The sequence below is a fragment of the Triturus cristatus genome, chromosome 7, assembly GCF_964204655.1.
Source record: "Triturus cristatus chromosome 7, aTriCri1.1, whole genome shotgun sequence".
In the NCBI taxonomy this organism is placed as follows: Eukaryota; Metazoa; Chordata; class Amphibia; order Caudata; family Salamandridae; genus Triturus; species Triturus cristatus.
The window spans coordinates 1,518,395,412-1,518,417,659 of NC_140590.1; positions in this window are offsets into that span (position 1 = coordinate 1,518,395,412).

Here is a 22,248-nt window from a genome sequence, read left to right on the forward strand (position 1 = left end):
AAAACTGACATCATGGTTTGGAATGATCCTGTACCCGCGGCCGGGGTTCAATTGAGCTCCGGCCTACGGTATTTAGGGATTAACATTGTCAGAGATATAAATGAAATTGCATCTTTAAATTTCACCATTGTTGCTAAAGAATGTAGAAGACTTATGCGATCTTGGTCTTCTCTTCCCCTATCAATCTTAGGCAGAGTAAATTTAATAAAAATGTCCATCTTGCCAAAAATATCCTTTTTGTTCAACACCATACCTCTTTTAATTTTAACCTTCCCTGATTACTAAACTTCAGAGTCATATTAGCTCATTTATTTGGAATGACCATACACCCAGGATTGCTTGGAAAAAACGTAGGCGGCGTAGAGAGAAGGGGGGGTTAGCGGCACCTGATTTTCAACTATATGCATGGGCATTTCAGCTTTCCCATGCCAGGATGCTTTTAAAAATGCCCTCAAACTCAGCTATTGGATGTATGTTTGCAGCATTACTTAGTGGAGAGGGGGTGACCCAGCAGGGCTTTATGTTTAAATTTGGAGACCCGAAATTTAAAAAAAAGTGAAATTGAAGGTGCTGCGAGACATGGCAAAAACGTGGAGTAAACTCAGGGGCGCGCTGAAGATTGGTTACTTTACAAGTAGGTCACCATTGTGGAATTCACCAGGCTCTCCAGATTGGTTGATGGACAGCCTTGCACTACCTCTGAGGGAGGCGGGCTTAGAGGTTTGGGGGGATTTATTTGTGGAAGGGGGTCTGCTTCCATGGGAGGCTCTATTATCCAAAATAGGTCCGGGCCTATCTAGGTTTAAGCTCCTTCAGATTGTAAGTTGGACACACTCACAGATCTCTGCTAGGAACAGTTGTTTGCTGGGAGGAGACCGTAACCTAGTGACACAGCTACTGGATAAACCATCAGCCCGAAAGGAGGTTTCGATATGGTATGAGCTATTATTAGAAGAACTGGATGGCGAATTCAAACTGCCAGATCTGTTGTGGGCTTCTACCATTATCGATCAGAATATTGAGAATCTGTGGGTTACATCTTTCAAGACCATGTGGGACATAGTGAAACCTGCTTGGCTTCGTAGGAACCATCTTTTTACCCTACATAGGGCCTACTACTCACCACAGAGACTTTCAAAATTTTCTAATGGCGTCTTAGTGGCATGCCCGAAATGCGGGTTGACTGCTGCCCCAGACATACACATGTTTTTGGAGTGCCCCATTTTGTCTCCGTATTGGAAGGCGATTAGTACATCTCTTTCATTGGTTCTGGGTTTTGAAGTCCTGATAACTGTTTCTCTTGTCATTTTTGGAGTTTCACCTGAAGTTCGGGGCCCGGCGAAGAACCTCCTTTTTTGTTGCATACTATTGGCCCGAAGAGAAATTTGCAGGAAATGGAAGGACCCGACCCCACCCACTGACTTTGACTGGCGCACCTCAGTTCTACAAACATCTAAAGCTGATTTAACAAGAGCCGGCAACTCTGACAAAAGAAGTTTTTGGCTTCAGTTGAATTGGGGGTAACTGGTATACTGGGCGATGGGGTTTTTTTTTTTTTCCCCCCAGGGTCCAATGATTAAGCTGCTTGGGGAATCTTATGTGCTGCTTATCCATTAGGGCACCCTCGAGATTGATTGCAATGGGTACTTGATTGCAGCTATATTTCCCTCTTTCTCTATTGCTTGTCTTGGGGAGCAGCAATCCCTCGTACCCCTAACTGGTAACCAAGGGCGGAAAATGAGGACCAAAAAAACAAAAAAAAAAACAACCCATGATGCTTTACTATCACTGGGGGATTGGGGACATACTAACTTGATGGGACTGGGCATTAATAATGTAAACATAACTTGCATTGTTATTCAAAAAGTAATACGCTGTAACTGTGGCATGGATCATTCTATTTCTTTCACTTTGTCGTGTGTAGTACCACATGTTGTATTTCTCATTTATGCTGGTAAAAAGGCAAAAACAATTTTAAAAAAGTATGCTGGTGTAGTAGGACCTATGCAGTATCCTCAACTGGACCAATCTAAATCTTGCCCTGATTGCCACCTCCCTGGGACTCTGCACCGCCTCTGCCCAGTCATCATCCTCCAACAATCCCACCTCGGATTCCCACGCCTTCCGCAACTTTATAAGTAGATCTGGTGAATTATTGAATATCTTCTTGTATGTGGAAGACAATGCCTTCTTCGGAATCAGGTCCAACAGTAGCCTGTCCTCCAGTGGGCTATATTCGGGAATCTGATGCCCCTCTTTGAGGTGCCTGCCCAGCGTGTGCTTCAATTGTAAATATCGATAATGTTCTGTAGGTGCCAGTTGAAATTCTATCTGTTGGTCTGAGAACAATTTCACTGCCTGCCGCTTCCACACATCTCCTAGTCGTATAACATCTATAAGCTTGTATTTCAAGAAGCCCTGCAACCGTCCCACCTCTCAAAGCATGCCGCTAGTCCACAGCGGTGTCTGCTCCGTTAACCGGCTGGCCCAACCCAGAAATCGATTAGCCTTGGCCCATGATGTCAGCACTATCTGGGTATGCTGCGGCACGTTGCCCTGCCTCTCCCGACCATATAATGCCCCTAGATAGCTGCCAGATCCCATTGCCCAGTGATCCACCCTGTACACCGGGTCACTCCTGTCTGTCTGTGAATACCGAGTCAATAATGACCATTAGGTGCGATGCCCAGTACTACTTTTCGAAGGTCTGGGATGGCAAAGCCTCCCTCAAACACTCCCTTCTGTAATTTGGCCAGTGTGATCCATGCGCCCCCTCATCCCATAACAACTTTCGTAGCTCACTATCTATATCCCTGAAGAATTTTTTTGGTACCAGACATGGAGTATTTTGTAGGACATACAATAACCGTGGTAAAGACATCATTTTGAAGAGGACCACTTTTCCCATCAGGGAGATCGGTAGTGTTCTCCAGTGGGCAACGTCTCTCTTCAAGCGCTCCAGCTGTGGCTTTAGAACAAAAAAGGACATTTATTGAAGCTTTTGTAAGGAGGGTGGGGGTACGGCCGTTCGTAAGTGGCATCGCCGGCCAAACCCTGATTACAGGTTAATGGTTCTAACTGGGCGACAGGTGCTCTGCAAATTGGGTAGTTATGAACCTATGATGCAGGGTGGGGTTTTTACATTCAGGGGGTAAGTTCACAAAATGTATTGTTTTTTCAATATGTAACTTTCATGATCCAATCTTTGAATTATCAATGCAGGTAGAATATGCAGGGCACTAGTTGTAGGTGGGACGGGCGGGGGGAGGTGGAGAATGGCGAATGGGGCTGTGCCCACAAGCTACAGCTACAATGAAAATCCTGACTTGGAATGTCAAAGGGGCAGGGGGACAAAATCAAACAGACCATGATCTTGCAGTACCTACGTCGACATTCCACTGATTTAGTCTTTCTACAAGAGACACATTTGAGAGTCAATCATTATTTAGCACAGAACAAATTTGAATATACCCTTCTGGCCCATGCAGGTTTGACATCGGGTTCCAGGTGAGTGGTGATACTGGCCAAAAACTCAATACCTCTAATATTGAATCGCACGTGACCCCTTAAGTAGTTTTGTGGCCCTGGATGGGATGTGGGAGGGCTGGAACCTAAACCTATGCTCCGCATACATACCACCAGGGCTACATGGAGGGGCCCTTCCGGAGCTGAGTGCATTCCTACTAGACATGCCCCCTCAGAGTGCTTAGTTTGGGGGGGACATGAACTTGGTAATGGCACAGGAGCTGGACAGAACGGGAGTGTCCACTCGGGGGGAGGGGGGACAGATCCCCTCAGGGCTTTTACGGAAGCAATGGAGCTCACAGACCTCTGGAGACATCACAATCCGACAACGAGGCAATATACACATATCTCTGCAGCGCTCTGCAGTAGAGCACGTCTAGACTATCTCTTTACAAAATGCATGTACATGGGACACTTTCGTGGGGCCCAACTCAAAGAAAGGGGCATATCAGATAATTCGCCAGTCGAGGTGCTGCTACAGGGCCCTAAGAGGTTACCATATCCTTCCACCACGTATATATCTGCTTAGCAGTTTAATGATGGGGATCTCCAAGACACATTTAAAGACTGAACACAGCAATATTTCAATGAAAATTCAGGGTTGGTAGAATCGCCGTGCACTCTATGGGAGGCATATAAAGTGGTGGCCAGGGGATACCTACAGGCAGTGGTAGGGGGACAGAGGAAGGAAAGGCATCTCAGATGCACAGAATTAGGAAATTAAATTGAAACCATTGATCGAGCTATACAATACTAAGAGTCAGCAACAAATAGGATGAAAGAAGAGAGTGTGGAATTGCTTAGGGACATCTCCCTGCCAACACACTCTATAGAGGACAGAGAAGCCGTAGATCAAGACTTGACAAAGGAGGAGGCGGAGGGGGCCATTGGGGACCTACAGTCCTGAAAGGCTGCGAGCCCGAATGGGCTTCCTGCAGAATTATTTAAATGTGTGGCACCTGGGGAGTCACAACCGATGTTAGATATGTTCTATACTGCATTGAAAGATGGGAGCCTGCTGGTAGATTTAAGAATGGCCCCATTTGTGGTCAACCCAAAGAAAACAGACCCCAGGAATGGTGTGGTTCCTATTGGCCCATTTCCCCTAATGAATTTTGAAACAAAGGTGCTGGCAATCCGGCTTTGACCCATCATCTCTACCATTGTACATCAGGATCAAACTGGATTCATGCCCTCAGAGAAGCACTAGATTGAACCTTAGACAACTATGTGGTGTAATGCATGCTATGGCTGCCATCCTAACTGAACCTGCAGTACTACTGTCACTAGATGCCCGTATGGCATTCAATAGCATTGAATGGTCGTATTTGCAAGGGTTCCTATCCAGGCTGGGCCTTAGACTGAATTTCTGCATGTGGGACTGCCTCCTCCACTGTGATCCAATTGCCCACGTTTGGGTTATAGGTCAGTGTCTAGATCGTTCAGGCTACACAGGGGCATGTGTCGGGGGTGCCCACTATCCACAATGATCTTTGCTCTGGCATTGGACCACTTGCGGCTTGGATCAGAGGAGACCCCTTAGTCCAAGGTATTGATGTTGGGGAAGGGTGGGAGAAGCGTATTTCACTAAATGCCGATGATGTACTACTATACTCACATAGACCGAGGCAGACATTCCACAGACTCATTAACATACTCCGGATTTTCGGTACATACTCCGGATACCAGATAAACTGGGATAAATCTCTTGTTTTTAATCTCACTGGTGAACTCCCATCTCTTATGGCTGACTGTGCGGCCCTACTACAACACAATAAATTAAAATACTTAGGCATATGGATCACAAAGTCATCGGAAGACTTCCTAACATTAAATATCCACTCCCAGTTGGTGAAACTGCGGAGAGATGTGACACACTGGCGGTGGGTACCGGTATCCTTAATGGACGGGACACTCTTGTTTGAAATAGTGGCCATACCGCAACTAATTTATACACCCCCCACAAGTTCCCGTGTACCTTTTTCCAGGCAATCGAGGGGAACACAGTAGCCTATTGTGGGAGGGAGGCAAGCCATGAGTGGCTTTACGTAAACTGCAACAGGGGTTTACGAGGGTGGATTAGCAGTACCAGACATTCGCAGCTACTGCTTGGTGGCCCAGCTAATTAACATTAATGGCCGGGCTTTCGCACCCCATGCTGAACTGGCATATGGAGTCGATCGGCATGCAATGGGGAACGGTGGGTATGTGTCGCACTGCACTGTTGAAAAAGAGGGAGGGCTCTACATCTTCGCACTAAAATGGTCGTCTGAGCGTGGCACGCAGCCACTAAGCTATTGGGGTGGGACTCTAAATTGACACAACAAACACCACTATGGGTAAGTGATGATCTGAGTGAAGTGGGAAACCAACAAGGATTCCGTAGATGGAGCCTTATTGTCATTGACACCCTGGGGGATATATGGCAGAACAGGACCATGGTCACATTGTGGATCTCCAGACAGAATGTCAAATGGAAAGCAGGTTCGATATATGCAAGTGAGGCATGCTCTATGATGCCATGTGCCTGAAGGGGAGTTGTTACCTGACTACTCCTCGCCGGAAGATTGGTTGTATTAGACCCCATGACTGAGTGAGCGGTTTCCCTTACTTACTGGAAGTTAATGAACAATCTCCCAGACCCCCTGGGCAAGCTGAGAGAAGCCTGGGAATCGGACTTGGGTCTACTTGAGGAGGATGATTGGCAGGAAGTGATTTAGAGTCCTAGAGAGGTAGCCATATGGGCAAGGGTCAGGCAAATTCAACTCCCAAGTCGTCCACAGGTCATACATCGACAGAACACTTCAACATAGGATAATCAGATCTGACACAGACCTTTACACCAGGGTGTGTGGGAGACAGGCACCTTCTTCCATATAATCTGGGAATGTCCTAAGATGCAAATATACTATGCAGGAGTTGCTGGGGTGATGGCCCGTATGGTGGGTGTGCCGGTCTACTTGGATGCAGGCTGGCACCTACTAGGAGTCACGGGAGAGATCAGGTGGCCCATGCGTACGATAACTTGGTTCATGCTGGCCTCTGGAGTGGTGAAACAAAATATTGCAAGGTCATTGGGGGCGGAGGATCCCCCGAAGCTTATCAAATGGAAGCTTGATCTGATTGGTGCAGACTAGCTGAAATAGTTGTATACAAAAGTAGAGGTTCCCCCCAAAAATGGGAAAAAATCTGGACCCCATGGGAAAAGTATAGGAACTAGATGGAAGTGGGGGTTGAAGGGAGACGACAACAGAGTACTGAATGTGGGGAGTAGTTGGTGCTATGAATACAAACTATTCTATGCCTCTGTACTACTGTGCCTCTTGTTCCTAATATTACCAAAATGCATCTACTTGCTATTGTCGGCTTATATCAATGGATCAACTGTATGCTTAATAAAAATAATTTTTTTAAAACAGATTAAACACATACATATAGCTTTGTTTATTTGAAAAATATATTTAATAGTACAATAACATTCTGGAAAAAATTCTAAAAATATTACATAGTTTAAATTATTTCTGAAAAATAAATTCCTTAAAATAATTTATTAACATTTTGTAAACAATTTTTTAAAGTACTTTCCCACGCTTTTCCATTGAGTTCAATGGGAGAAATTACCCTTTTTTTCCTTTTTACTCTCAGGGTTCACAAATGCGGTTGGGCATCTGTATCTACAGTCTGTAGAGCTTTGCGGTGAAAATCAGAAGCAAGGAACAGCTGTTGTAAGGTAAGTCAAGATTATGGGTGGCATACTTTATTGTAAGGCGAGAGGAGGGAGGAATAGATCCATGTTAGTAAGTTGTATGTTTTGAATGTTTTAACCACTTTTTCATTCCTCTACAGCTAGCAGTTGTAGTCCCACATCGGGCTGATTGTTTATTTGCTTTAAAAAAACAAATTTTAAGAAAGAATAGGACTTATTTTAAAGCATAATGAGAAAAGAAAAAATAATTTGAACAGTTTTTGCAGCGTGTTTTTGAAAACTTTGTATATGGTGTTCATGCCACTAAAAACATGTGGGAGTAAAAACAAAATGGATGGCTTGGATCAACTATAGGATTTTGGTGACATTTTGAATTTTTTTCCTTGATGTTTGGTTCAAACAAAGCATTTTGACTGTGCATCATTAAATTTGGGACAAAGCTTCGAAGCATATGGATCGAATACTATCGTTGTCTGAACAGTGAATTGGATAAATTGAATTATTGTTGATTATTCTTTTTTTTTTTTCTAAACCTATTTTTCAGGATTTTGTTTTGGGGGTTGCATTTTTTTAGACAACACGTAATTTTTTTCAACAGTAGATTTGTTGGAAAATATGGCTATGCCAAGCTATGTTGCCTCTGTTAGTTTACAACTGGATTTGGATACCTTTATGGAATATGGATTTGTTACTTTGGATTATTGAAGTGTTCAAGACTCTTGCTGAAGTATAGTTGTTTAAAATCACCATGAGTTGAAGAAAAGACAACTTCTGGTAAGAACCCCGACATTTCATATAGGTGTTAGTCTTTGTTTGAAATGTAGTATGGGTGCAATGTTAACAAAAATCAGATTGGCCGCACTCTGCTAGTCCTACCAGCGTGTTACCCCAAAGAATTGTGGTCCATGAAGTAGCGTCGGCGGGTACGCCTATGCCAAAATTTTAAAATGAAAAGTGTTGCGTTAGCCATTCCTGGACACGTGTTTCGAGGTAGTTGCCTCTCGTCAGCAGGGAGTAGGTATGTGTGTAGGGTTGCTGCGTAGGCTGCCAAAAAATATTCTCAGGTAAAGTTCCACTCAAGGCGCGCAGGTGCGTAGCCATGGGCTCGTCAGCCCCACCGGCTCAAGGGAGCCTGAATGTAAACACCTGCGTGCCTTGAGTGGTACTATACCTGAGAATATTTTTGGCACCCTACGCAGCAACCCTACACACACACCTACTGACGAGAGGCAACTACCTCGAAACACGTGTCCAGGGATGGCTAACGCGACACTCATTTTTATTTTAAACTTTTGGCATAGGCGTACCCGCCGACGCTACTTCATGGACCACAATTCTTTGGGGCAACACGCTGGTAGGACTAGCAGAGTGCGGCCAATCGGATTTTTGTTTATATTCAGGCTCCCTTGAGCCAGTGGGGCTGACGAGCCCATGGCTACGCACCTGCGCGCCTTGAGTGGTACTATACCTGAGAATATTTTTGGCAGCCTACGCAGCAACCCTACACACACACCTACTCCCTGCTGACGAGAGGCAACTACCTCGAAACACGTGTCCAGGGATGGCTAACGCGACACTCATTTTCATTTTAAACTTTTGGCATAGGCGTACCCGCCGACGCTACTTCATGGACCACAATTCTTTGGGGTAACACGCTGGTAGGACTAGCAGAGTGCGGCCAATCGGATTTTTATGGGTGCAATGTTGTCTAGGTAGTCTGAAGCCACCATAAAAAAAATGTGTTGAAATTGACCCAATAATCGCTCTGACATTTCTATTGTTATTTTTGAAACATGTGGGTTCAGACTACCTTTCAATGATTGCTCTATTCTCATTTCTTGGAAACTTTGCTCCTTGCTCAAAATTTCTAAGAAATGCTGAAAGTTTGGGTGAGGTTTTCCCACTCATTTGTTGAGGGAGTTGTCATCCCTCTCTTTCTTTATTAGTCGTTGCACTTCTTTCTAAGCAGGTTGTGTAACAGTTCCACCATTTAAAGGGAACCTTGGCTTCCTCCTGCAGCTTGACCCGCTTAGATGGCCAATCCATATGTCCGCAAAGTAATTTAGTAAGGTAGCCAATTTGTCATTGTTTGTAAAATACTCAGATTCAGTAATTGATGTGTAGAATTCATCCACACTGTCAGGCGGTACAAAGCAGAATGCAGTAAGGTACTTAAATTCATACTGCAGTTTACTTCTGAAATGTAATACTCCGCTAAGGATGTATTTTGGATTTATACCAATAGACCTCTCTAATAAAGGAAAAAAGTCCTTGAATCCATGGATATGGGGATATAATTTCATAATGATGTTGTTCTTTGGTAATTCAAAATCAATTATCCCTTTTCTAGGACTTTTATTGAGTATTTTAGATTTTACAACAGTTTTTTTTTATTTCAACACTTTATTTTCCAAATAAAGAATGTGAATCACATAGCATTGCAAACAATCACATTTCAAATAGAAAACGTTGCCCCTAACAGTTCAACAACAGTAGTAGTTACGTTAGCAGTCCATGCTATGGTGTTGCACATCCCCCCACTCCTTCTCCTGTTTGTCACCCGCCCAAACCCCATTTTCATGCATAAAGGCATAGCAATTAACTTTACCACACAGTGAGAGCTACTCGAGCACCTACTCTCCCAATTGGTATCTGCAGAAGAATCTTCGGAGTCCAAGAACCGCCCCCCTCATCCTACACCCTCAGGCACTATGCCATTATCTGTCTGGGTGGTGGAAGCCTGCTGAACGGCAGACAAATAGTCCCTTAGCGGCCCCCATATAGCTCTAGGCTGTGATGTCGATGGCATTAGATTGGCATAGGTCTCAGCGTTGATGTTGCAATACACTAAGCTGTTTAGCCAGTCTTGTAATTTAGGACCGTTTTTCCTGCCCCAGTGGATAGAGATTTCTCTTTTAGCCAGAAGTCGCCCCAACGATGCCAACCTCCTAACTTTTGGGGGGATCTGTACCGTGTATCCCAGTAGCGCAATCTCAGGGAGAGGGTCGAGCGGAAGGCCGATCATCTTCCCTAGTGTCGTGTGCACAGCCGACCAGTAGACATGTAATCGGTGGCAGGACCAAGCCAAATGTATAAAGTCAGCGTGTGAGGCAGTGCATTTTAAACATGTATGTGGCCTAGTGGCATCAATCTTGTGTGCCATGTCAGGTGTGAAGTAGGCGTGGTGAGGAAATTTAAAGTGGAGCAGTTTGTGGCGGCTATTCAGTGAAATTTCCTTAGTTGCTTTACAACATTTTGCCCATTGATCATTTGTTATAAGCCCCCCTGTATCCGCTTCCCAAGCTTGTCAGAGTTTGGAGTCGTTCACGGGAATCATATTGGTACAGGCCTTGTACATTTTGGAGATGAGGAGAGTTCCTTTCGGATTCTCTATGACCAGAGTGAGCTGGGGGAAAGAGTCGGGCTCGACGGGGAATGTAGAGACCTCGGCCCGCAGTGCCGATCTCATGCGGGTCATAAGAAAACGAGTCATGAAGCTGCAATCCGGGAACCTGGGGTCTTCGTCCAGTGAGAAAATATGTCCCACCGGGAAGAGATCACCCACCTTAACAATATCCAATGCGGTCAATGCGCGCTGTACTAGGCCCTTTCCAGTGATTGGGAACCATCTGGCATTAGGCAGTGGCAGAGCAGAAGAGTATAGTGTCGTAGCACCCGTGCGTTTCCTCAATTTGCCCCACGCCCAAGAAGTGGTGAACGCTGTCTGAATGTTGTGTCTATCTCGCGAGAAGCTCCTGGGTAAGACTTCGGCCAATTTGTCAGGGAGTACCAGGTCAGCCTCAGGCCTAAGGAATGGAATGTGTGCATCCGGATGGAACCAAGCGAACGCGTAACAACACTACGCCACTAAATAATACAGTTGGAAATCCGGAACATTGTACCCTTCTCTGTCGTACGGTAGGGTCAGGATAGACCAGCGAATGCGCGGCCTTTTCCCACCTGAAATAAAGCGAACCATGTGTTTTTGCAAAGTGCGAAAGAAAACGTCCGTAAGGGGTATTGGGATATTATTAAATAAGTATAAAAACTTAGGAAGGACCACCATCTTCAGTATAGCTACTCGGCCTGCCAAAGACAATGACAACCTCAGCCAGTTGTCGACTTGATCTTCTAGCGTTTGGACAGCCTGCCCATAGTTTAGGCAGATGATGTGAGTAGTATCAAGATGGATGTGTATTCCCATATATTTCACTGAATCGTGGCACCATTCGAGGGGGAATTCATAGTCCCATTGGACAGTGCTCGCTGTTAGCGGGAATATGACGGACTTGTGCCAGTTTATTCCCAGCCCTGAAAATCTGCCAAAGCGGATAATTTCCTGGATGAGAGGCGACAGGTTGAGGTGTGGCTCCCGGATGTAAAGGATGGTGTCGTCTGCATAGAGGGAAGCCAGGAGTGGGCTAATATTAAACTGCAGGCCCCAATGTAAGTAGCGCTCTTGAAAATGCCTGATTAGTGGGTCCATGGCTAGTATGAACGGGAGTGGGGAAAATGGGAAGCCCTGACTGGTCCCTCGTGAGAACTGAAATGGTCTGGAGAGGGTTCCAGTCAAGCGGAGGCGCGCAGTTGGGCAGTAGGGCCACGGTGGCAATGAAGCCGTAGGGCAGTCCCATTCGCTGCATTACCTAGACGAGGAAGGGCCACTCCAAGGAGTCGAATGCTTTCTCTGCGTTGAGTAATAGCGCCGCCGAGGGGATGTCCGGTTGTATTCTGTGTATCACCACAAATAATGTACAGAGATTCAGAGAAGTCGAGTGGCGTGGGACAAATCCCGATTGCACCGGGAGATAATGTATTCCATCAGCTGTGACAGCCTATTTGCGAGTACTTTCGCCAAGATTTTGTAGTCCAGATTCAATAAGGACAAAGGCCTATACGAATCGCACTGTCTGTGATCTTTGCTGGGTTTCGGGAGAAGTACTATAACTGCTTCATGCAGTGTGGGATGGAGAATTTGTGACTCCAATGGTTCCGCATATACCTCAATCAGCTGCGGGGACAGAATGTCATTGAATTGCTTATAGAAGTACCCTGTGAAGCCATCAAGGCCTGGGGCGGTAGAGCCCGCAGGGTGTCAATGGCCAGGGTAACGTCCGCAAATGAGATCAGTACCGCCATGAATTCTTGCATGTGTTTCTCCAAATAAACCAACGCGATTTCTTCTAGGTAGTCTGTCTGAACCTTGCTATCGGGTTCCGTCCTGGAGGTGTACAGTGTTGTGTAAATGTCTAGGAACTCATCCCTAATAGTGGAAGTAGTGGTAAGAGTCTCGCCGTTCGCAGATTGAAGTTCAGTGATGTATGTTTTGCTGTACTGTGACCTCAGCATTTATGCTAGCACCCTTCCCTGCCGCTCTCCCTCTCCATACCGCCGGGCCGTGTGGTATCTCCCCAGGTATAGTATCTCCCGGTCTGCAGTGTCCCTATATTCAGACAAAAGGGCAAGTCTCTTCGCCTGGTAATCTGGATTCGGGGAACCCGATGCCTTGGAGTCTCATGTGGCAATGTCTCGTTCAATACGGGTCAGCGTGTCGCGGAGATCCCCAAGAACTCCCTCCTGCTTAGAGATGCAAACTCCTCTAATGACATCTTTAAAGCCCTTCCACGGTACTGCCATGGTATCTACCGAGCTAGTGTTAAGCTCGAAATAGTCCTCCATAGCTTTGCGCACTTCTGCCTTGAACAAGTCATCTTGCAGGGCACTGCCCGGGAAACGCCATTGCCTATCATACCCTTCAGGCCGTGGGATTTTTAAATGTAACGCTATCGGGGAGTGATCAGAATATGTGCTAGGAAGCGTGATGTGGGAGTCGAACCAGTCTGTAATCTTGGGAGAGAGCAGCCAATAGTCAATCCTTCTCCAGGTACTATGGTGGCCAGAATGGTGGGTGTATTTAGTGGTGGTTGGATTATGGTGACACCAAATGTAGACAAGTGTAAATTGATCGCAGAGGTCCCTCAGGGTCCGCCTCACCCTCAGTTTCATGTCAGGGGCATGAGAAGTGCTGTCCAGCGTGGGGTCGATAAGTAAGTTGAGATCACTGCCCAGTAGCAAGTGTGAAGGCACGTGTTTTGCGATCTGGGCGCTCAGGTCATGAAAAAATTCACAGGCATCTACATTTGGAGCGTAAACGTTAACTAAGGTGACTCTATGGCCATGAAGGGCACCCGTGACCACTAGATACCTATCCGCTGGATCTCGGTTCACCTCACTAAGGCTAAAGGGGATTCTCTTGTGAATTAAGATTGCAGTGCCCCTGGCGTAGTTGCTGTAATTTGCAAAGAACCTGTGTGCCCTAGCTGGCGCCAAATCGGGCAGCGTCCAAGGGTGGAAGGTGCGTCTCCTGTAAATATACTATGTCAACGTTGTGTCTGAGAAGATAGTGAAGTACCTGCCACCTCTTGCCAGTGTTGTTGAGGCCTCTGACATTCCAGGTCATCAGGGTGATGGGCGAGGGCCCCTGAACGTTACCTAACCGTGCCATCAGGGTAAAGTGAATACATTCTCCTGTCAGAACTGTGGTGCATCTCAAACATCTCTAGCAATGCTAAACAAAAGTGTGTACAACAATTAGTGAAATGTGCAAACCCCCTACCACCCCCCCACCCAGCCGCCTTCTAACCCAAAGGAGGCCAACCCTCAGTGAACATTCGAACCCGGGTGGCGTATGGACCACCAGGGTAACTAGTGCGACCCAGGTAATGGGTCCCATTGCAAAGAGGAATCAACTCAGTGGATATACCAGGGGGGTGGCAGCGGGAGATCAAGCCAGCCACTTGTCGTAGCTAAGTATGAAGCAGAAAATGTCCCTAATATGTTGCTGCGAAAGCATGATTGCAGTCAAATACGTCACCCAGTGCCTGGATTAGAAAAGAGCTCTGCACTGGCATCAAGGCCGCTGTGAGATGGGGAAGTGAGAGCTCCCCCCGTCGTGGTCTGCGGATTTCGCTATCTATATGTGCGACAGAAGTCCTGCACCTCTGCCGGGGTGTCGAATATGCAGGATCTGACACCCACATCCACCTTGAGTCTTGCTGGATAAAGCATGCCATATTTGAGTCACAGTTTGCATAACATTGCCTTCGCCCCCTGGAATTTACGGCGGGATTCCTGTACCATCGGTGTAAAGTCCGGATAAAAGGACAACTTTGACCCCTGCCTTTCTACATCACGCGCTCTCTTGCCATCCTTAGCACAGTATCTCGGTCCCTAAAATTCAGGAGACGGGCCACGATGGGTCGAGGAGAGGGAGGCCCGGGTTAGGCCTGGGACCCAGCGATCTGTGTGCCCTCTCTACCACAAATCCAGGTGTGAAGGACTCAATGCCAAATAGCTCAGTGAGTAGCTTTTCTACAATTAGGTCCATCTGGCCCGTGGCCATTGTCTCTGGAACCCCCATGATGTGGACGTTGTTACGGCGTCCTCGTGCTTCCAAATCCTCATTTTTAATGGCCACTTCTTTGACCAGATGTTCCGCCCGTTCCAGGGATTGGGCGGTTCCTTCCTCAATATCTGATGTCCTAGCTTCCGCCATTTCTAATCATCTGTCGTGTACCTGTATTTTGGCTCCCAGAAACAAGATGGTCTTGTCCAGGGCGTCAAAGCGGGAGCCAGCCTTCATTTCAAGCAGCAGCGAAGCCACGGATGCTTCCGGGGTTACAGGTAGGACTGCGTTTTTCATGTTGTTAGCCATCTATGATGTATGCGACGATGTGCCCTCAGCCACTTTTTCAAATGGGAGGGTCATCTGCCTTGGATCCCTGCGTCCCATAACGCAGCAGCGGAGCTCATGGAGAGGCTGCGCAGGCTGGGGCAATGGACTGAAACCTCTGTCTTCCAACAAATACAGGCGGCAAGGCCCCGCAGGCACCTCAGGTTCCCAAGATGTCTGGACCACCCTGGCGTGCCAGTGGAAGAAGAGGGTCGCACCAGTACACAAAGTGGCTACTCCCACCCAGGCAGGGGGCAATGTAAGACCTCAGGAGGAGCGGCAGAGTGTTGTGCAGGCCAACAGTAGGAACATGGTGCATGGGCGCTAGGTGACAGCACAGGTCTGTATTACTTTAATGTTAGCGCTCTGTGGGCAGTGTTGGAGCGTGCGGTGACCACGGTATGCAGAGAGCCAGCCAAGTCAATGCAGTCTGGGCGAAGCCCCGCAGTCCTCAGTGATTGTGCGCTGGTCAGCTTTCCATCCCTCTCTGATCGCGCCTTGCTGTGTGCGCCCCCCGCTGCAACCGCAAGCGTATCCGGCCGACGCCCGAGCCCCCGATCGCTACTACATGCGGGCCCTGTCCCCCTACACATTCGGAGCATTCACAGTAGGGACGTGGGGCCGGGAGTGCGGCCAGACAAGCGTGGTGGGTACAAGGGAAGGGAGGGGGGTCGGGAATGGCACCAGCGCAGGCTCAACTCACTGGGCAGCCGGTCGATCACCGCAGGCGCTCCAGCTTCACGTCCGCAGGGTCTTCATGTAAATCCGCCCAGCGCCGCCGGGCGCGGCAAGGCAGGTCCTCTCCATGCAGCTCCCGAGGGGCCGCAACTCCGGCCGAGGAGCAGATCGGCGAGCCACAATTAATTTTTGGGACGTATCGCCTCCTCCGCTACCGTGACTTCAGCGCCCAAGTTCACTCATTGTGTGGGGGAAATTGCCGACTGGCCTGGCCGATCTCCGGAGCTTCTCTACTGAGCGGCCATCTTAGCCGCCGGCTTGGCCATGCCCCCTAGATTTTACAACTGTAACTAATTCAGTGTATGTTGGCATTTGCTTATTTGAGCGTAAACCGCCCATAAATTATGCTTTTTTTATTTACCATAACTTTTCCTTCAACACCAGGATAGTGAAAGCTATGTAAATACAATGACAATTAAAAGCACACACTTCACAGCTCAGTTAACTCTGCACTACCACTCAAAAAGAAGCTTCAAGTGATTTAATCAGCTAAAGCCAGTACTGGCTCCCAAGCATCGTCTACATTTGCAGATAGCCCGTCACAATTGCAGATTAAGAAATTGTGCACATTTACATTTCTTTCAGGCAAGCAGCACGCTGTCAAAGCCATGTTTAACTGTCTGGCATGCTTTGGTTGTACATCATAAGGAGACTCCCTGAATGACACTTCAGCTGAAGAGGCTGAGGAATGTGCCCGCCACTTCCCATGACACCACAGCCCCCCTGGGGGTCCCGCCCTACACACTGAAGACCTCTGGCTAAGAGAACCAAATAAGGTGTTGGGTGTCTTCAATCCACGTTAAGAGATATAGTCGTAGGGATCCTGGGTAAGGATTTTCTGATTTGCGTGTTATGTTCTGGAATTTTTCCCCCATTTGAAATCTACATTTTATTACTCAATATCTGCAAATTCAAGCCCATATATTAAATAGTTAATTAAACTTTCAGAAAATGTCACTCTAAAATCAGTGTAATGTCTTGCCCAAAAGAATTGATAAGACACTGGGTAAAGCAACAGTGAGAGACACAAGTAACCTGAGAAAGAAAGTGAAGAAACTTGCGAAAGATTTCTTTCCCGGGGGACAGCCTAGATGATTGAGCAACTGCCAATACCTTAATACCTCTGGTGTACTTGGATCTTCAGCTATATCAGGATTGGACCTGTAAATTCAAAAACTATACTACAACCCACTGCAAGAAGGATGGTGATAGATTTTGGGAGGTATAGACTAATTATTGGCTTCTTATATTTCAGTGTAGTCAAAGGTGTTGCCCCTTCATTATTACTACCAGCTGTGAAGTTTTTTCAATTTGTTAGAGTGGGAGGGTTGGTTCCTGACCTGTTAGACCTTGCATCTTTGGTATGGTTCTTCCCTAACTTTTGGCATTCAACCATCCTAGTTTTGGCGACTCGTTGTTGGCGGCCTGGTTGTTGGCGGCTTTTTATTGTGCATTTCTTTTAACGGGCATGTTGGTACTGTAAATGCCACTAACTGTATTCTAATTTGTTAACCGAATATTGCTGACCTGTCTGAGTTAAGCCGACCAGCTCATTTGGTTTGTTATGTGTTAAAAATAAGTCATAAAATGTATTTAAAAAATGTGTTTGGTCAAATAGGCTTAGAGAATAGCGACCCTGTCTGACAGTGTTTTGTCGTCTTTAAGCTACTTTAAGACATTTGTAAGGGTCCTGGGTAAGGACTTTGATCTGATTCATATGTGCTTGTCATTTAATGTAATTTTGCCCTCATTAGAATTCTGAATTTTATTACTCAATATCTGCAAATTCAAGACCATGTATTTAACTGTATATTAAACTACAAAAAATGTCACTCAAAAATCACTGCATCATCTTGCCCAGGGACCCAAAACGTTGATTAGATAGTGGGTAGAGCGACAGTGAGAGCTAGTTAGCCTGAAAAGAGAAGTTAAGAAACTTATGAAAGATCACTTTCTCTGTGGTCAGTCTAGAAGATAGACCACCTTAAGCAACTACCCATACCTTAATACCTCTGTTTTAGAAGCTTTAGCAGTCTCCGTATTGAAACTTTAAAATCATAAGCTACAAGACCCCTACTGCAAGTTTCTTGTCGTAACCTTTTGGCAGCATAGACACCTGCCATCACATGCGCTTTATTTGTGTATTTTATGATAGTTCTTGACTTCTTATGTTCCAAGGTGTAGTCCGATGTATTGCCCCTTCATTATAACTGCCATCTGGATTGGTGTTTTCTTTGAGGGGGTGTTGGTTAATCCCCAACTTTTTGCCTTCAATCCTATGTTTTTGATGTCTCTGATTTTGGCAGCTCTAGTTTTGAAAGCTCTAGTTTTGGCTGCTCTAGTTTTGATGGCTCTATTATTGGTGGCTCAGTATTTGGCATCTCTTTCTATTGTGGTGCATTTCTTTTGATGGACATTTTAATGCTGGAATAGCCGCTACATGAGTATCTAAGATAATAGAATACTGCTGTCCTGTTACTAAGTTAAGCCCACCAGAGCTTATGGTCTTGTATACATTGATTTGTTGTGTGTTGAAAAATGTAATAAAACAAAGTATTTAAAAAACCTTTAGTCAAATAAGCTTAGAGAATGGTGTTCCCTTCTGACAAGGTGTTGGGTGTCTTTAAGCCACTTAAAGACCTTTATTTGTAAGGATCATGGGTAAGGACTATGGTATGATTCATGTGTATTTGTAATTTTATGGAATTGTGCCGCCATTCAAATTCTGATTTTTATTACTCAATAACTGCAAATTCAAACCCACATATTGAACTGTATATTAACCTTCAGAAAATGTCACTCAAAAAACACTACAACGTCTTGCCCAGGTTTACAAAAAATTGATAAGTAGACAGTAAATAGCGCGACAGTAAGAGGCAAAGGGAGCCTGAAAAGAGGTTAAGAAACTAATGAAAGATCACATTCTCTGTGGGTAGCCTACATGAAGCACAGCAGTGTCTGAATTGGTAGTGAAAATGTAAAAGCTACACAACAAGCCACTGCAAGGAGGCTGGTTATAGCTTTTGGGAGGCATAGACACCTGCCACCACCTACTCTTTGAACTTATTATGATAGTTCTAGAATTTTTATATTCCAAGGTAGCCAGATGTATTTTCCCTTCATTACTACCAGCTTTGATGTCTAGTTTTGTTTAGGGGTGGTTGTTTATTTGCCTGTTAGACATGAAATCTTTAGTATGGTTCTCCCCTAACTTCTTGCCTTCAACACTCCAATTTTCGGAGGCGGCGTTGTTGGCGGCTTAGTATTTAGCAGCTCAATAATTGACAGTTCTCTTTTTGGTAGCTCTCTATTTGACAGTTCACTTTTTGGCTGCTCACTATTTGATAGCTCAGTTTTTGCGGTTCACATTAAACTCTGAAAATGTTGCACACAAATCACTGAAATGTCTTCCCCAGGGTTCCAAAATATTGATAAGTGGGTAGAGCAACAAAGAGATCTATATGTAGCCTGCAAAAAGGTTAAGAAACTGATGGAAGATTACTTTCACAGGGGGTCAGCCAAAAAGGTAGGACACGTTGCCCAACTGCCTATGCATTAATACCTCTGGTGTACTTGAAGCTTCATGGTTAGCAGAGCGGTGCCCCACTTTTCCAGAGGCACATTGAAGCTTCAGCAATGTCAGAATTAGAACTGTAAATTCATAAGCTACTTACAAAGCTATTGCAAGGAGGTTGGCGATATTATTTGGCAAGCCTAGACCCCTCCTTCCACCTACTCTTTATTTCGGTATATTATGCGAATTCTTGACTTGTATTCTCAGCTAGTCAGATTTGTTGCCCATTTTTTACTTCTAAAAGCTGTGATGGCTTGGTTTTTTTTTGGGGGGGGGGGGTGAAGGTGTCCAGGGGTTTGTTCTTCTCTTGTTAGTCCTGGCATCTTTGGTGTAGTCTTCCTCTAACTTTATGCCTTCAACCCTTCTGCATTTGGTGGCTCTGTGTTTGGCGGCGGCTCACTATTGGGCATCGGCTCTCTATTGGGCATCGGCTCTCTATTGGGCATCGACTCACTATATGGCAGCTCTGTTTTTGGGAACTCGCAGGACACATTGAGCATCTGCCCCTTCCCTAATTCTTCTATTCTACTTGAAGCATCAGCAATGTTAGAATTGGTACTGAAAATTCAAAAGCTACAAGACAAGCCACTGCAAGGAGGCTGGTGTTAGCTTTTGAGAGGCATAGATACTTGCCACCACCCACTCTTTATTAGGGTTCATTATGATAGTTCTAGATTCTCATATTGCAAGGTAGTGAGATGTGTTGCCCCTTCATTACTACTAGGCCTGGGCAGAGCAAAGCGACCAAAAAACTGCACCGCGCGAAGCTCCGTAAGCGGCAGAGTGAGTTAGGTTCTGACATTCACGCTGATTTTTAGCCCCAGATGTTTGTCCCATGCTGGAAAATCTGCGCAAACAAAACCATGCACAGCGCAAGAGGACACTGCTTCTTTCTGCCGCTTGAGTAGATAGTCTACTCGAGTGGCAATTTCCTCAATGTGAACGGAAGCTTTTGCAATGCAACTGTTCTCGGCCATCCGTGACCACCCGTTTTGGGAAATCTGCCCAGCAGGTGGTCTGGAGGAAGATATTCCTCACTCACACTCGCCAACTTAACATTGGTGAATGAGAGCGAGGAAAAAAGCTCTGCGGAGCGGAGTTTTTAGGGACTCCGCTTCGCAGAGTGTGGATGACTCCATGAACGGAGTGCAGTTCACAGCTGTGAGAGGCTGGCTTAGAATATGGTGCACATTTATTCAAGTGAAGCACCTTGAACTAATGCAGACAACCCTTATGGTGATTTTAGTGGTCTTAGACAACCTTGGAAAGCTCTCTAAATGGTAGCTGTGGAGAGTAGACTGCTGGCTTAGTCCTGAAGGAGTGTAAAGCAGCTCATTTTACCTGTACTTAATCTTATGGTTTAAATCAAGTGAAATAGAACCACACAGTATACTACTAAAAATATGTATTTTATTATCAACACTCACTAACACATTGTAATATCTCCTACCCGGAGATATAAACGCAATACACACAAATACTTAGGAAATAGAACATGGATGTAGCACAAATACACAGAGGTCTCCAGGGGGAGACCATATAATAAAACTGTGGGGTGTAAACCATGACTCACATCATGACTGGACCCAGAAGACGTAGAAGTGCTGGGGAGCTAAGGAACCACCCAAGGTAAGTACCCAGGAACCCCACGGAGGCTGTGTGCAGAGCCTGAACAGGACCGCATGATCAACACAAGACAATGGGTAAGTCACGGTTGCAGTTTTAAATAAAGACCCTTCCCAGAGGATCCTGAAGAAACCCTGTGGAAGATGGAAAGTTGGATAGTCACTCCACCCATGGATACCCCAGGAACCAGGATACCTACACATGGGAAGCCGGGTGCATAGGTATGAAGTGTCGTCAGAAACCGCCGTAGAGCACAATGGAGGACTTCAGAAAATATGCAGCTGGAGAAGAAGACTGAGGAGTCCAGTGGAACCCAAAGGTGGATTCAAGATGAGAGGTACCTGCAAGCAGAGGGGACAGTGTCTAAGCCACTCAGGAGTGACCAGGAGGCACGGAAGACAAATGCCCACCGATGTAGATAGATGCAGAAGAGTTGATGGTACCTTTGAAGTTGCAGCTGTGCGGAATAGGCGACAGTGTGGAAGACCAGGACCTGTTTACGAGCTGTCCCACGTCGGATGTCGAGAGCAAAGGGGGGGGTCAGTGTCCAGCAGGGGCACCAACAAGCCTTGGCAGCGTTAAACAAAAGTGGTCATCAAAAAAGGTGCAGTAGATTACATTGCCACCTATTGTGTGATACAGCATACATGTTTTCATGCTTACAAAGAGGAATGTTTAGTTCCTTCAAAATAAATATACTCAGCACGTTTGGCATGAACACCAGATTTAACAGTTTTATTATAGTTCATTTTCTTTTCAGATAACCATTATCTCTTCTTCCTTGACCAATTTATTACTTCTGAGATGAAACCACCTCTCACGAATAAAGCGCTATTACATGGTTTGTGCTGGCTGCATCATAGAGTAATTATTAATAACTTTGAGCCATGCAAAACAGCAGATGTGCTGCTATATAGCATGGCTCAAAGGCATTCACATTGACTAGGTCAATAGCTTGGGAATTGCAAAGACCAATTGGCTTTGCCTATGCTTTTAAACCAGGTGCATTATTTTTAGCAGGTTCAGACGATGTGCAGTCAACCTCTCTGTGCAGTCCCTCTTACGAGTGTCACACTCTGCTACTACTGCATATTATCACTTCCCCATGCTCCGGCATCTTGTTTTATTTCAGTTAGGGTCCAACAGTACTGCCAGGCCACTCTTTATGTCATTGTGCAAATTTGTTTTATTTATCGTTCTTAAGTACCAATCAGCCATCTTGGAAATGTAAATAAACGTTTTCAAATATTATGCCAAATGGCTGCCACTCCATGATGAGGTAGGTGCATATGACATCTCTCAATTCTATTCCACACAATTCACTGCCACACAGCTAAACACCGCCCA